This window comes from Marmota marmota, unplaced genomic scaffold, assembly GCF_001458135.2.
Source record: "Marmota marmota marmota unplaced genomic scaffold, marMar, whole genome shotgun sequence".
NCBI classification, from domain to species: domain Eukaryota; kingdom Metazoa; phylum Chordata; class Mammalia; order Rodentia; family Sciuridae; genus Marmota; species Marmota marmota.
The window spans coordinates 5,011,064-5,026,864 of record NW_026000153.1 but is presented as its reverse complement, the minus strand read 5'-3'; positions in this window follow the sequence as shown (position 1 = coordinate 5,026,864).

The window sequence follows — 15,801 nt, the reverse complement described above, 5'->3', positions numbered from 1 at the left end:
AACATTCTAAAAAATAATTTTCCATTGTCTTAAAAAAGGTTACAGTCATGAAATTCAAGGAGGTACCAAGGAATTGTTCTGAACTGAAAGATGAAAGAGGATGAAGAGGTGTGACCTCTAAAAGCAACATACTATCGGGACAAGAGGCAAAACTTGAATGGGGTCTCAGTGTTAGACCCATATGAGTTCTTTAAATTGTTCCTGCAACTTTTCTATAATTTTGAAATTATTTCAAAAAATAAAAAATTATTATTTTTATAACTTATAATTCTTTGGTAGATTTATAACTCCAGTTTACATTAAAAATGGAAAAGATAGAAGTTTGAAAGAAATCTCAAATTATATAAGCTATGATTCATTTACTTTATTTTTAATAAATGATCTTAATTTTTTAAAGCCCACCCTTATCGAATCTTCTCTATGTTGCAGTTTCACATTGCTTAATGCTTTCAGAATAGGGATGGATTCCAGGGGAACAAACATATGGCAATTAGACTCAGGTATGATATAAGTGACTTACCAAGAATTTGTTTTCATAAACGTAAACTCCTTGAGCCAGAAGAAAGTCAAAAGATTTTTTTAAACTCATCCTCAAAAAAATTTAAAATATTATTTTTCTTGTCATAAACATTTTGTGAAATGAAAGAGACAGTAGAAAATCCTATCAAGCAAAGAAAAGTTATTTTTCTATCTCAGTATCAAACTGCCACAAATGGATGCTATTTAACTTGCTAGTAAACAGATATCCTGAGTACAACCCAGAACTACCACCTCTAGACCAAATTCAACCCTCATCTAGCAAAAGGGACAAATGGGAAGTTCAAAATCTAGGCTTCAGGAGTCTAGGGGCTAATGTCTCAGTAAGCCTGCAGAGAAAGTCTTGGGTTCCAGATCAATGCTCCTCCCTGGAGACAGGTACAAACTATTCCACTAATTCCAACCCAGCAAGGTCCTCATCTCGATCACAATCTCATGGCCACCTTTAGGCAAACCAAGATGGCATTTGAGTACATAACATTGAGAAATTTCTTCCCCTAAATCCAAAATGTTATAAAGGAAAGCTATGGTAGACTCTAATACACTGCTAGTGCGTTGAAATGAAACTTAGCAATAGCTCTCAAAGGTTAAATCATAAAAATAGCAATAACAACAATAACAATACATCTTGATCCTGAAATCCATTTCTGAGCACTTACCATACAGAAAGATGTGTGTATGTCTAAATGTAAAATATAAACATATACACACATACAAATACACATATACATGATATATACATAGTGGACTATAATTCATTCATTGCAATATTATTTATAATATGAAAAGATTAAAAACAACGTACATGCCCATCATAGGAGTGGTTAGATAACATTGGTATAGGCTATGATAATGTTTAGCTGTTAAAGAAATTATACTGCCAGTTTTGGTAATGACAAAGTAGGTTATTCAGACTGACCCTCCCATGAAAGCATGTTAAAATGCTGAATTAAATATTTTTTTAATCTTTTTTTTAAGAGAGAGAGAGAGAGAGAGAGAGAGAGAGAGAGAGAGAATTTTTTAATATTTATTTTTTTTAGTTCTCGGCGGACACAACATCTCTGTTTGTATGTGGTGCTGAGGACCGAACCCGGGCCGCACGCATGCCAGGAGAGCGCGCTACCACTTGAGCCACATCCCCAGCCCAAATATTTTTAAAAAATATATAGTTTAAGACAAATATCTGACAAATGAAAATATTCAAGTGAAAGCAAGACCCCAGAGCTATAAAGGAACACAACAGCGCTCCTATCCTGAGATAACTTTCAGTCCCAGCTACTTGGAACTTATCTTTTCTTGAGGTAAAGAGAAAGAAATCAAAGCACAGGCCAGGTGGAGAATATAGTGGAAAATCCCACAATAAGAAGGTACCTCAGGCAAGGCACTGTGGCACACACCTGTAATCCCAGCAGCTGGGGAGGCTGAGGCAGGAGGATCAAGAGTTCAAAGCCAGCCTCAGCAACAGAGAGGCGCTAAGCAACTCTGTGAGACCCTGTCTCTAAATAAAATGCCAAATAGGGCTGGGGATGTGGCTCAGTGGTCGAGTGCCCCTGGGTTCAATCCCTGGCACCCCCTGCCAAAAAAATGTACCCGAGGGTAAGACTGAATCAGAAATAAAACCAACAATGACCCCAAACCCAGGGGACTGAAAAGAAAGTTGTCTTTATGCTGGCATGAGAGGAGGATACCTGAGTTGATTGCTTCCTTTTGAAATCCACTGAGTAGCCCTCCAGAGAGTTTTACCTCAAATTTACAGTGTGGCTGGTCCAAAGGAACCTCAAGCTATGAATTTAGTTTAAAGAGATCAGAGACTAAAAGCACAGTTATTAAATGTGGTATTATCAAAGACAAGTCATCTCTAGAGGGGGCACACCCCACATTTCATTTTTCATGTGGCATACCCCACATTTCATTTTTCAAAGACAATGAGAAACACACAGTCAATAATAATCAAGGATATTAAGTCTCACAAGCACAGAAAGCAAAAACAAGAGAAAGTACAGACAGATAAATTTAACTGAGATATTGGAATTACTAGATACAGCTTGAAAAGGTGTACAGATGATGAAAATATAAAAAGTGATCTAGCATATTTTAAAAAGAACTAAATTGAATGTCTAGAAATGAACCAGTAACTCATATTTAAAAACTCAATGAATGAGTTTATCAGTAGAATTAGACACAGAAAAAAAGGTAGCCACAACCCAGCAAAAGAAAAAAAAATGGGGGAAAATGGAAGAAATATTAAGAAGCATGGACTATAAAGTGATAAAATCTAACATTCATTTAATAGAAGTGATATTTTCAATGTACTGAAAGAAACTAGCTGCCAATGTAGAATTTTAAATATTTCTCAGTGATAATAACTTTCAGAGATAAGTGCAATTAAGACCTTTCTGTAGAAGAAGAAGATCGGATAGCTGACTACCAGCCTACCCTCTATCAAAAAAATTTGAAGAAGGTACTGCAGTCAGATGTAAGTGAACCTAGAGGGAAGGTTGGAGATATAAGAAGAAGTTACGTGTAAAAGGAGAGAGAGAACATAAGAAGGGCCAGCAGATAGGGGGAGGGGGTGATGAAAAAAGGGGAGGGAAAAAAGACTAAGGGTGGGCCCGGCGTGGTGACCCACACCTGTAATCCCAACAGGAGGATCTCCGAGTTCAAAGCCAGCCTCAGCAATTTAGCGAGGCCCTAAGCAACTTGGCAAGACCCTATCTCAAAACAAAATACAAAAGGGCTGAGGATGTGGCTCAGTGGTTAAGCACCCCCTGGGGTCCAATCCCTGGCGCACACACGCACGTGTACACACACACAGATGAAACTTTTGGGTGAACCCAACCCACACCTACATCAGGCCCTCAATAATTTTCAGAGAAAGACTGACAAGGCGTCTAAATGCAGAATTAGTCCCAACAAAACTCAAGTCACCAGTTAGAAACTTATCATAGAGGACAATGACGTTAATTGGTGGGCATGATGGGAGGGGGCTGTCCAACATCCTGAACTAAGTTGTAGAAGGGAAGAAAATGGAATAGCTACTGAAGATTCTACAAAGAAGTGGGTGTGAATCCTGACAATGAATAAGTAAACAACTGCAGTCCTTACATGGAAGTAAGAGTGAAGAGGTGAAGCAACATCATGAAGGCTGGTGGCCATTTAGCTAGACCTCCCATCCCCTTAGAGTACGAATGACTTTGAGATGAAAAAACAAAACAACAACAAAACCCCTGATTGCATAGAACTTTAATAATAATAATAATAATAATAATAATAATAATAATAAACAATGCATATTTCACAATTACAATGTGCGGGTCACTGTTCTAAGCAGACTATGTCATTTAACCTGATGTGTGTGTGTGTGTGTGTATTTTTTTTTTCATATAACCTCTTTAAAATTCCATTTCATTGGTGAGAACACTGAAGCTCAGGGAAGTTAAGTAAATTGCCCAAGATCACAAAACCAGTATGTGGTACATACAGCTGGGATTCAAAGTCAGGTAATCTGCCTTCAGAGTCTGCCTTTGGTTATTTCATAGTTCCCACATAATTTTTAGTCTCCAAATATTGTATCCTCCTCTTTCATTTATTCGGTTATCCTTGCTAGTTACATCCTGGCTCTGATTTGTTTGTAAATCTCCTCTTTACTCCTGCTCCATCTCCATTCATTTGTTCACCTCTTCATTCAACATTTGCAGGGTGCACTCTGTGCCGCAGCCCCTGGAGCCTGCAGTCTACAGGAAACCCATAGACACGAGACAATAATAGAGCACAGAAGTTCCCAAATTTTCTTTGTGTGTGTTGCCTTTAGCATCTCAATAATGTTTCACAGCAACCCTGGGTCCAAAGAAATATCTAATGGTTGAATTTATTAGTTTAGTTCCAAAGAACTTAATAATAGTATTTTATGTAGTATCTGAAACATATCTGTGTTCTCTCAAAAATTAAAAGATCCTGTAGTGGTATTTATTCCCTGTGGCCTTCTGGGGCACCTCCATTTGGGAGAAGGATGGTTAAGTGCTCAGCTCCAAGAGTACTTTGCTCACATTCAAATCTTCCCTTTCAGTGTGAGCGGGGGTCTATAATGAGGCCTCCCTGAGCTTTAGCTTCCGCGCCTATAAAGAGAATTACAGTAGTAGCTTCTGTGGTTTGGAAGTGTTCCCCAAATGCCCCTGTGTTGAAGGCTTGGTCCTCAACCTGTGGCTCTACTGGGAGGTGGTGGAACCTTCAGGAGGTGGAGCTTAATGGAAGGTCATTGGGGCCATGCCTTTGAAGGGACACTGGGGCCCCAGCCCCTTCCTGCATATCTCCTTACTTCCTGCCTGCCACGAGGTGAGCAACTTTCTCTGCCACACATTTCCATTGTGGCGTACAGCCTTGCTCTAGATTCCCCCAAATTAGACCAACCAACTATGGACTGAGACCTCCAAAACCGTGAATTAACGTTAAAAGTTGTTATTTGCTCCTTAAAGTTGATTATCTCAGGTTATTTTTTCCACAGTGACTGAGAGCTCACTAACATAGTAACTTCTCATAAAGATATGGCAATTCCTTCAACAGATGAATAGATAAAGAAAATGTGGTACATAAACACATTGGAACATTACTCAGCCATAAAGAAGAATGAAATTATGGCATTTGTTGGTAAATGAATGGAACTGGAGACTATCTCATGCTAAATGAAATAAGCCAATCCCCCAAAACCAAAGGCTGAATGTTCTCTCCAATATGTGGATGCTGACTCACAATAGACAGGGAAGATGGAGGAGGAGAGGTTCACAAGATTGGACGGGGGGAAAGGGGGAAGAGAGGGACATGGGACTAGGAGAGAACACAGTAGAATGAATCAAACACAACTTTTCTATGTTCATATCTGAATATGCAACCAGTGTAACTCCACATCATGTACAACCACAAAAATGGGAAGTTATACTCCATGTATGTATGTCAAAGATCCTGTAGTGGTATTTATTCCCTGTGGCCTTCTGTGGCACCTCCATTAGGTGTACATTCTACTGTCATGTATAACTAAAAAGAACAAATAAAAAATTTTTAAAAAAATGATGTAACAGGAATGTAATGAGGGTATGTAAAACTTTCAGAAAAGGGTCAGCTTTCAGCACTTAGAATATACCTTCCACAGGGCAGAAATTGGGGTCTTTTTTGTTTACTATTTCCCAGTGCCTAGAAGAATACTCAGCCATCAATTCATTTTTATTATTGAATAGTATTCCATTACACTCACATACCACATCATGCTAATACATTCATCAGTTGATAGACTCTTGGATTGTTTCCATTTTTGTAATGAGTAATATATAAATGAATATGTATGTACAATTTTGTGTGGCCACAACGTCAATGTTCATTCATATGTCTTTTATTGCATTCTCATATTTCAATCACAAAGAAGATAGTCCTAAATCTACTGTGATTAACAGCACACCTCAAAGGAAGTAGATTGCAAATCTTCAGGGCCTTTCTCTGTAGGTTTCATCCTAAATCCCCTTGGGTGCCATCTGAGTTTCAGCAGACCCACTCACAGTCCAGACATTGTGGGTTGGGTCAGCTTGCAGCTGCCATGGTAAAGTGGAAAGGCATCCCTCAGACTTGCATCAAAGCAAGCTAAGTCCCATTCTTCCACAGCTTCCCTTCTTCACCAGACCCTATCTGATGAAGTTCCCATATCAATCTTGATTCTCCTAATGATTGATTTTTTTTTAATTCCAACTATTCTATCATTCATTTAGTCTTTTTTTCCTTAAATCCACAATTCAATGGTTTGTAGTAATATTCACAAAGTTGTGCAACCATCACCACTATTTCCAGAACATTTCATCATCCCCAAAAGAAGCCCCAAACCCATTAGCAGTCATTCCCTATTAACCGCTCTCCATAGTCCCTAACAACCATCAACCCACTTTCTGTCTTTATAGATTTGCCAATTCTGGACATTTCATTGAATAGAATCGAACAATATGTGATCATTTGTACTTGATTTCCCCCCCCTTCACATCATGATTTCAATGTTCATTCATGTTGTGACACATCAGCACTACACTTTTTTTTAATTGTTGAATAATATTCCATTATACTGATGCACCACATTGTGTTAATCCATTCACTAATTGATGAACACTTGGACTGTTTCCATTTTTTGTAATGAATAATACATGTGAATACATATGTACAAGTTTTTGTGGTAGGTGTAAGTTTTCAATTCTCATCCATTTTTCTTTTATTTTGTTTTCATATTTCAATTCAGTGCCTAGCAATGAAACTCCTGAGCCATTGTAACTCTGATTACCATTTTGGGGAACTGCCAAACTGCTTTACAAAGTGGCTGTACTATTTTACATTCCCCCCGCCATTTATGAGACTTCCCATTTCTCCACATCCTTGCTAACTTTTGTTAGATTTTTGTTTTCGTTTTTAAAATTATATCAGTCCTAATGGGTGTGCAATGGTATCTCATGGTGCATTTGATTTGCTTGTTCCTGATAGCTAATAATGTCCATTTTTTTTCATGTGCTTTTTAAACTATTTGTATATGTCTTTGGAGAAATGTCTACTCAAATTCTTTGCCTTTTAAAAAAATCATATTGTTTTGACTTTCTATTGATTTTTAAGACTGCTTTATATATTTATATATTCTGGATACAAGTCCTTTATCAGATATGTGATTTGCCAACACTTCTACCTATTCTGCAGATAGTTTTCATTTTCTTTTTTTTTTTTAAATATTTATTTATTTTTTTTTAGTTTTCGGCAGACACAACATCTTTGTTTGTATGTGGTGCTGAGGATCGAACCCAGGCCGCACGCATGCCAGGCGAGCGTGCTACCGCTTGAGCCACATCCCCAGCCCAGTTTTCATTTTCTTGATGGTATATTTGAAGTACCAAGATTTTAATTTTAATGATGTCCAATTTATCATTTTGTTGTGTTGTGTTGTTTGTGTATTTCAGGGGTCAAATTTAAGAAGCTATTGCCTAATTCAAGATCAGGAAGAGATGCTTATATCTTGTCTTTTAGTTTTATGTTTTTAGTTCTCAACTTTAATTCTTTGATACATTTTAAGGTAAATTTTGTATACGGGGTGAGATAGGGCTCTAACTTTAATCTTTTGCATGTGGATACCTAGTTGTTCCTCACTGAATGATCTTGACACCCTTGTTGAAAATCACTTGGCCATAAATATAAATACTTTGGGACCCTGAGTTTTATTCCTTGGGTCCATATGTCTTCCCTTTGCAGGTTCCATAGTATCTTGATTATTACAATTGTGTAGTAAGTTTTGAAATTGGGAATGGAAAGTCCTCTAACTTTGTTCTTTTTCCAAGATTGTTTTGATTATACTGGATCCTGTGAATTTCAGGACCAGCTTATCAATTCCTGCAAGATTTGAATAGAGGTTACACTGACAAATTTGGGCTGTATTGTTGTCAATCAATTTGGGGGAATATTGTCATCTTAACAATATTAAATCTTCCAATGGAATGTCTTTCCTTTTAATTAGAACTTGCTGGAATGTTGGATTAAGCATTGACTCCTGAACAGAGACTTCGTCCCCAGGGAATCTTTAGCAATATCCAAAGACATTTTTGATTGTCACAATTTGGGTGGAGGGAACAGGGCAATACTAACATCTAATACACAGAAACCAGGGAAGCTGCTAAATATCATGCAATACACAAGAGACCCCATCCCCAAATAATTTTCTGTCTCAGAATGCCAGTAATGCTATGGTTGAGAATCTCTGAATTAAAGGAATAGTTTCTGAATATGTCTCCTTTCTCTCTGGAACTTGGGCCACTCTTCTCTTCGGAATTCTGAAGAAGTGTGGAATGAAGTTTAGGGAATGTTTCTCAGCCCACAGAGGCTGCCTGATGGAGGTAGAGATCATGTCCAAGGTCTTGGATCAGCAACATGAGCAATTGGACCAAGTAGTACATAATCTTCAGCACAGCAGAGCTCAATGCTTGGCACAGAACATACAGCCCCCCTGCAGTCATCCCAGGTGCCAGTGGCCATGTGTGATAATTACTATGGCACCTGCAGAAGATATTGGGCTTTGTGCAGGTTTATGCTTATATATATCTGGTGGTGTGAGCTCTTTAAGGACAAAAAAAAAATTACTTTGAATCTGCTGGCTGAGTATTTTCTAATTTTTAATTATTTCTGTTAATGGCCTCACAAAGCCATTCTGGAGGGCACTAGCATCATTTCAAAGGTGGGAGAAAGAGGCAGAGGCTACCAAGAATGATCCAGAGGGAGACAGAGTCAAAGGAGCAGGGATATTGGAGAAACCCAAAGGAAGACATGACTGAGATAACTACAAATTGTGACCCTCACAAGAACCTGGATTTCCAGGCTGTGATTGGAGGGGTATTTTTGGCGCTGTGAGCTGGAGAATGATAGAATCAGTAAAGAGCATATTTCCTGTCTCGTTTAAAAATAAGCACAAGGAACATGACCAAATTTACCAACCACCCAGCCATATCTGCCAGGAGAATTGCCTCAGTCAATATTAGAGAGGAAACTCAGGCTCTAGATTTCCAAACTTCCTCAGCACCATTCTCCCTTGAGGAGCCCAGGGAGAGCAGTCCGTCGACCTGAGGCAGGATGGCCAGGTGCACGCCGCAGTGGATTCCCGCAAACTACTGAACTCTTCCATGCTTGATTCAGAACTAATTGAAGGGGCTGAGGATGTGGCTCAAGTGGTAGCGCGCTCTCCTGGCATGCAGGCGGCCCAGGTTCGATCCTCAGCACCACATACGAATAAAGATGTTGTGTCTGCTGAAAACTAAAAAATAAATATTAAAATACTCTCTCTTTAAAAAAAAAAAAAGACCATTTGGACTTTTTCTAGGTGGCTGAATTTTCAGCTTTATAGATATGCATGTTTAGAAAATAATAATAGCCGAAACTTTGTACACAGAGCTACCACTTGAGCCACATCCCCAGACCCTTTATGTACTTCTTTTGGGCTCCCAAGTTGCTTTGGAACTTCTTGTACTTGTTATTTTTTCTGCTATAGTTAGTTGACATTCCTGGTCCAAGTCCAGGAAACACTTCTGTTTTACTCCATTGATGTGTGACCTACCTGAAACAAGGATCTTTTAAAAATGAAATGTCTTTGTATCCCCAACAATGTCTAACACAATGCGTGGGACAAGGTAGGCACTTAATAAATGTTCATTGAATGAAGGGTGTCTTTGTCTGCTCAGACGGCTTTAACTGAATACCAAGGGCTGGGTGACTTATAAAAACAGAAATTTATTTCTTCCAGTTCTGGTGCCCGGAAGTTCAAGATCAAGGCTTTCGCAGATTCAGTGTCCAGGATGGGCCCTTCCTGGTTCACAGACTATGACTTCTTGCTGTGTCTTCACATGGCAGAAGGATGGGGTGAGGGAACTCTCCTTCCATAGGCCACTAGTCCCACTTGTGAAGGTCTCCCTACAAAGATGCCATGATTCTGTAAATATGCTACCTGCTACAGCAAAAGGGACTTTGCACGTGTCATGCAGTGAAGATCTGAAGTGGGAGATGGTGCTGGATTATCCAGGTGGCCCAGTGAAATCACAAAGCAGAAGTGTAAGACTGAGAGAGAATGAGATGTGATGACAGGTACTAAAGTCAGAGTGATGTGTCTGCTGGGGTGTGTGTCTGTGGGGGTGCTAGGAACCACAATGTGGGTGAGGCCTTGAGAAGCTGGAAAATGTGAGAAAGTGGATTCTGCTCTCAAGCCTGCAGAAGGAACATGGCCTGGGAACATCTCAACATTCACCCAGTGTGACCAATTTTGAATGTCTAACCTCTAGACCTGTAAGATATTGAATTTGTGTTGTTTCTTTTTTTTTTTTTTTAATTTTTTATTGTTGGTTGTTCAAAACATTACAAATTTCTTGATATATCATATTTCACACTTTGATTCAAGTGGGTTATGAACTCCCATTTTTACCCCATATAGATTGCAGAATTACATCAGTTACACATCCATTGATTTACATATTGCCATACTAGTGTCTGTTGTGTTCTGCTGTCTTTCCTATCCTCTACTATCCCCTGAATTTGTGTTGTTTCAAACCATTAAATTTGTGATAATTTGTTACAGAAACAATGGGAAAATAATACAGGTACTTTCATACATAATGAAATATTATGCAACTATTTAAAAGAATAAAAAGCATGTCTATGTTTGCATATGGAAAGAGCTACAAGATATGTTATTATTGAAAAAAGTCAAGGGCCAGGACAATGTCAATGGTTCAGGCCCATATATTTCTGGAAGGCAAAACAAAAAATTATTATGGGTTGAGCATCCCCTAATCCCCAAATCCAAAATCTGAAATGCTTTAAAATCTGAAACTATTTGAGTGCTGACATGACATTGCAAGTAGAAAGTTCTGCATCTGACCTCACAGGATGGATGGAAGTCAAAAATATTGCATAAAAATTACCGTCAGGCTAGGCATAGAAGGAATATGTGAAACAGATTTTGTGTTTAGACTTGTGTCCTGTTCCTAAGAAATCACATTATACATGCAAATATTCCAAAACACTTCAGCATTTTGGATAAGGGATTCTCTCCCTATAACAGTGATTGCCTCTGCAAAGGGGTACAGTGGGTAGGGGGATGATCAGTGTCAGAAGGCAGACTTACTTTTAGTGCAGTTCTAAACACTGTCATATATTTTGAGACTTGTCACTTGATAGAAAATCATTTTCTAAACCCAATTCTTTGGGGGACAAGATAAAGAAATCATGCTTAGTCTGAGTGGCGTTTTGTAGGTGTGTTGCCCTGAACTTCTGGGGAGAGTAGATAAATAACATTTCCTGACATAAACAATTAGCTGTTGGGTGTGAGAACTGCTAATGTGTGCTCCAGGGCAGCCAGACTTGAAGGTCAGATAGAAGCTGAGAGAAAAAGCCCCAAGGTCATTGTAGAAAAGCCAGACAATAAGGCCACATGCAGAATGAGACCATTCAGAAGAAGAGATCCTGCATCTTTCCCGGAAGTAGGCTGAGAAGATGTAGCAGAAGGGAATTTTGGTTTCATGAGCCAGAAACCTAGAACAGGAAACCTAAGATGGTGATGAGGCAAGAGCTCATTATTAAGTGTGAACTGCAAAGGAAAGGAAGCAGCTCTCAGCTGCTCCTGCAAACTGGTGCAGTTATCACCCAAGGCAGCCAACTGTCCCTGCAGGCTGGAGGCCTACCTCTCTGCAGGGACTGCATCCTCTCTTTGCAAGGAAGACACAAGGAACCCAGGAGAACATGCCCCTATCGTGTGGCTCCAGGAGAGAAGGGTATTAAAATTGTGGGAGAAAATTAGGGGCTATTACTGGAAATGAGGGAAGAAATTTATTTACAGTTTAGGTTTTTGAGGGGTGGAGAAACAGTTGGTAAAGTACAACATTGAAGTGAGAAGTATGGGTGCTGTGTTAGCTTTCCATAGCTGTGACAAAATGCCTGAGAAAAATCAGCTTTAAAAGAGGAAAAAATTTATTTGGCTCACTTTTAGAGGTTTCAGTCCATGGTTGGTTGGCCCTACTGACAGGGTCTGGGGTGAGGCAGCACATCATGGCAGGGAGCAGGTGGTGGAGTAAAGCTGCTCACTTCATGGTATCCAGGAAGCAAAGAGACAGAGAGAGGAAAATGCTTCAGTGACCTAACTTCCTTCCACTAGAACCACCTCCACCCCCCAATAGTCCCACAGGCTGGCAAACAAGCTATCAACACATGGTTTTAGGGACAGTAAGATCCAAACCACAAATGATGACTTCTAACTGATGGGATCCAGGAATTCTCAAAGTAAAGAACGAGAAGTCCCAAATTCCTCAAAAGCATACAAAAATGCTGTTGCCTGACGTTTGAACCACTTTGTCCCTCTAAACATCAGTTTACTTATTTGTAAGATGGGCATAAATAATGAGCCCTGCCTCTATGATGAGTGTTCTGACGCTTGGCGCTTACTATCTTATTGCTATAGGCTCCTCTAAGTTCTTTGATACTTGATTCCTTAATTTCCACAACAGCCCTGTATGGTAATGTTACTGTCCCCATTTTACAGGTGGAGAAACTGAGATACAGAGCACTCAAGCAGTTTGCTATGGTTATCCAGGATTTTTTTTTCTTAACAGAGGCAGTACTTGACCTCAGGCAACCTAGCTTAACAGTTTGCATGACTAACCATGAAGCCATATGCTTCCTGTAGCAAATAGGAAGAAAAAGACAGCAACATAAAGGTACCATTATTTATTCCCATCTTACAGAAAAAGAAACTGAATGTCTTAGTTTTTTGTTGTTGTTGTTGTTGTTGTTGTTTTGTTTTTTTTGCTACTGTAACTAAGAGGCCCAACCAGAACAATTGTAGGGAAGGAAAAGTTCACTTAAGGGCTCATGTTTTCACAGGTCTCAGTCCATAGACAGCCGGTTCCATTCCTTGGGGCTTAAGGAGAAGCTGAATATCAGGGTGGAAGAGGGTGGTGGAGGGAAGCAGCTCACATGATGATCAGAAGGCAGAGACTCCACTGGCCAGATACGAAATATATGCCCTAAAGTTATGCCCCCAATGCCCACCTCCTCCAGCCACGCCCTGCCCACCTTTAATTTCCACTCAGTTAATCCCTATGGGGGATTAATGCACTGATCAGGTTAAGACTCTCACAACCCAGTCATTTCACTGCTTTCTTGCATTGCCTCACACAGGAGCTTTGGGGGGACATCTCACATCCAAACCATAACACTGAGGCTTAGGTGGATCAAGTGATTCAAATGTTAACAAACCACTTCTGTGACCTAATGTTGTGGGGCCAGAAGGGATCCAGACACCAGGCTACCTGCTTTACTGACAGCTCCTGTGTGACTGGTAAGATCCAGACAAGGGATCTCCCAAGCATTTATCTGGAGAGATGGCAGTCCAGAGGCAGCCTGAGTTGCCCTGTGCTTCTGTGACCTTCCACTTCCCCCTGCCCCAGGTTGGAGGAGGCAAGGGGGGACAGGAGCATCTCCAGGGCTGGGCCACAGCAGAACAGCACTACAATAGCACAGAGACCCTGCAAGAGGCCAGGGACAGGGCTGTCAGGGACAGACATTAGCACCAGAAGGAATGGGAGTATTACAGGCCCCTCATCAGTTCCATCTTGACTGATAAAGAGATTGTGGCAGCCAGGATGCAGACTGTGGTGCCATTCACTTCAAGCATACATCTAGCATGGAGATCTGGGGCCCACGTAGGGTGGCGCTCCCTGAAGCCTGTGACCCATTGAGGCAGCTCCTAGACTTGAAAGTTGTTGGAGAAGCTGGCTCCAGCTTGGCTTCAGAAACAACAGGAGAGTGAATATTTCTAAGGTACATAAAACAATGATGGCATTAAGGGGTGTAGCTCAGGTAATTAGCAATTGGCAGAGCACAGACCACGTCCTTGGTTTGGAAATGCGTTCATTTATTGGCTGAGAGAGTAGGCCAGACCTGCTTAAGTCCAAACTTCTTTCTTTCTCTCTCCTCCTCTTCTTCTTTCTCCTCCTCCTCCTTTGCCCACCCCTGCACCCCCCACCTTAATCTCAAACTTGCTCTAGTTCTTGTGTATCTATAAATTGCTTTTGGAAGCTAATACTTTACAAAAATGTTTCAGTATAAAGTTGACCTATTTTGATTCCCATACACATTTTTTACTGGTAAATACTTTTTTATTTGTCAAATGATTGGGGGGATCTGAGTTTAAAAGGGTTGGAGGGAGAGCAGAGGGTAGCAACGGAGTGGGAATGAGGTCGACTACAGTGTCCATTTTTCTGGCTCTTTTCACAGTGGCTGTAATTCTCCACTGACAGTGGTGCTGGGGTGGGGTAGGCACAGGACCATCCCAGTCCCAGGTCAGGTGGACAAAGGCAGATGTAGGGAGAGTATCCGTGGTCTTGTTATGCTCGAGTTCGGGACCCCCAAAAGACCACCAGAGACCAAGATCGATGTAAGCAGCAAAGAGGTGTTTATTGCGAGCTAGCTGGGTCCTCTGCGTGCACACAGCAACTGGTGACGCTGAGAGGCCCCGAGCCCAGGGTTTGCAGCAGTTTTATACACTCTTTGGAGAAGGCAGGGACCCCCACATACATCATAGCAAATCATCACACACCGCAGGAAAATCAAACAACAACTTTAAAATATGATTAGCTTATCAAATGGCGGGAAAGAATCTGGAAAGGATTATTGGTTAGTTCAAGGGGTTGACGCATTTAAAAATAATTGGTTTAAACGGTGAGGATGTCGCAAGGGGGGTATGTGCCAAGCTGCAGGGCTTCTAGTTTAGATATTGGTCACCACACCTAGGTGCAGGCCATCTGGAATCTCAGATATTTCGATATCTTGGCCTATCTTAGGAGATCACCATCTGCGGCTTTTCTGAGAACTGTTTCCACAGAGCTTTTCTGTGGTATTTTTCTGACTTTAGGACTGCAGTAGGTCAGAGGTTAAGTTTCAGAGAAAAATGAGGTCCCAAATAGAATGAGGTTGCTTAGGTCTTTCAGTCTGATTATAGTCTATTTTACACCTGCCAGAAGATGGTGACATTTAGACTTTGGGTCTTCATAAACTTGATGGGCGGGTCTACATGGCTCTAGTATAAATGCAGGAGGAAGCCTCATGTCTGTTCCAACATATTGCCACGGATCTCTCCTTCCCGTGAGGACAACAAGCTGAGAGCTCTGGAAAGATGTCCCCAGACCTCAACCTCTGATTCCATCCTATGGACTCCCCAGTACAACAGTGGAGTAGGAAGGCCTGCCCTGCCATCCAGCCCATTTCCACTCTGGTTAATTGGTTCTGCTGGGCATGGCAGAACCTTTTAAGCTGAGTGTTCATGCTCCAGGCCAGGGAACCTGAGTGTGTGGGGCACATCTCTGTTGCACAGACCTCCATTCAAAGACAATTGTAAAATGTTGAACTAATCACATGGAGGATTATACTGAATGAATATTTAGAATGCCAGAATTGCATTCAGCTGTGAGTAATAGAAACCTGAGAGGCAGCAGTTTAAATAAACAAGAGTTTATTCTGCTTGCACAGAATGAGAATTCCAGAAGCAGGCAGCTCAGGGCTGATACAGCAGTCCCGGGGCAGCATCTTAGATTGTGACCCTCTTTCTAATGTTCATCAAATAGCGACTGCTGCTCCAGCAATCACACAGTGCTCCCAGAAACAGACAGGCAAAAGGGCCAAGTAGAAAAGGGTGCCCAGCAGTTGAGACAGCATGTTTTAAAAAAAGCT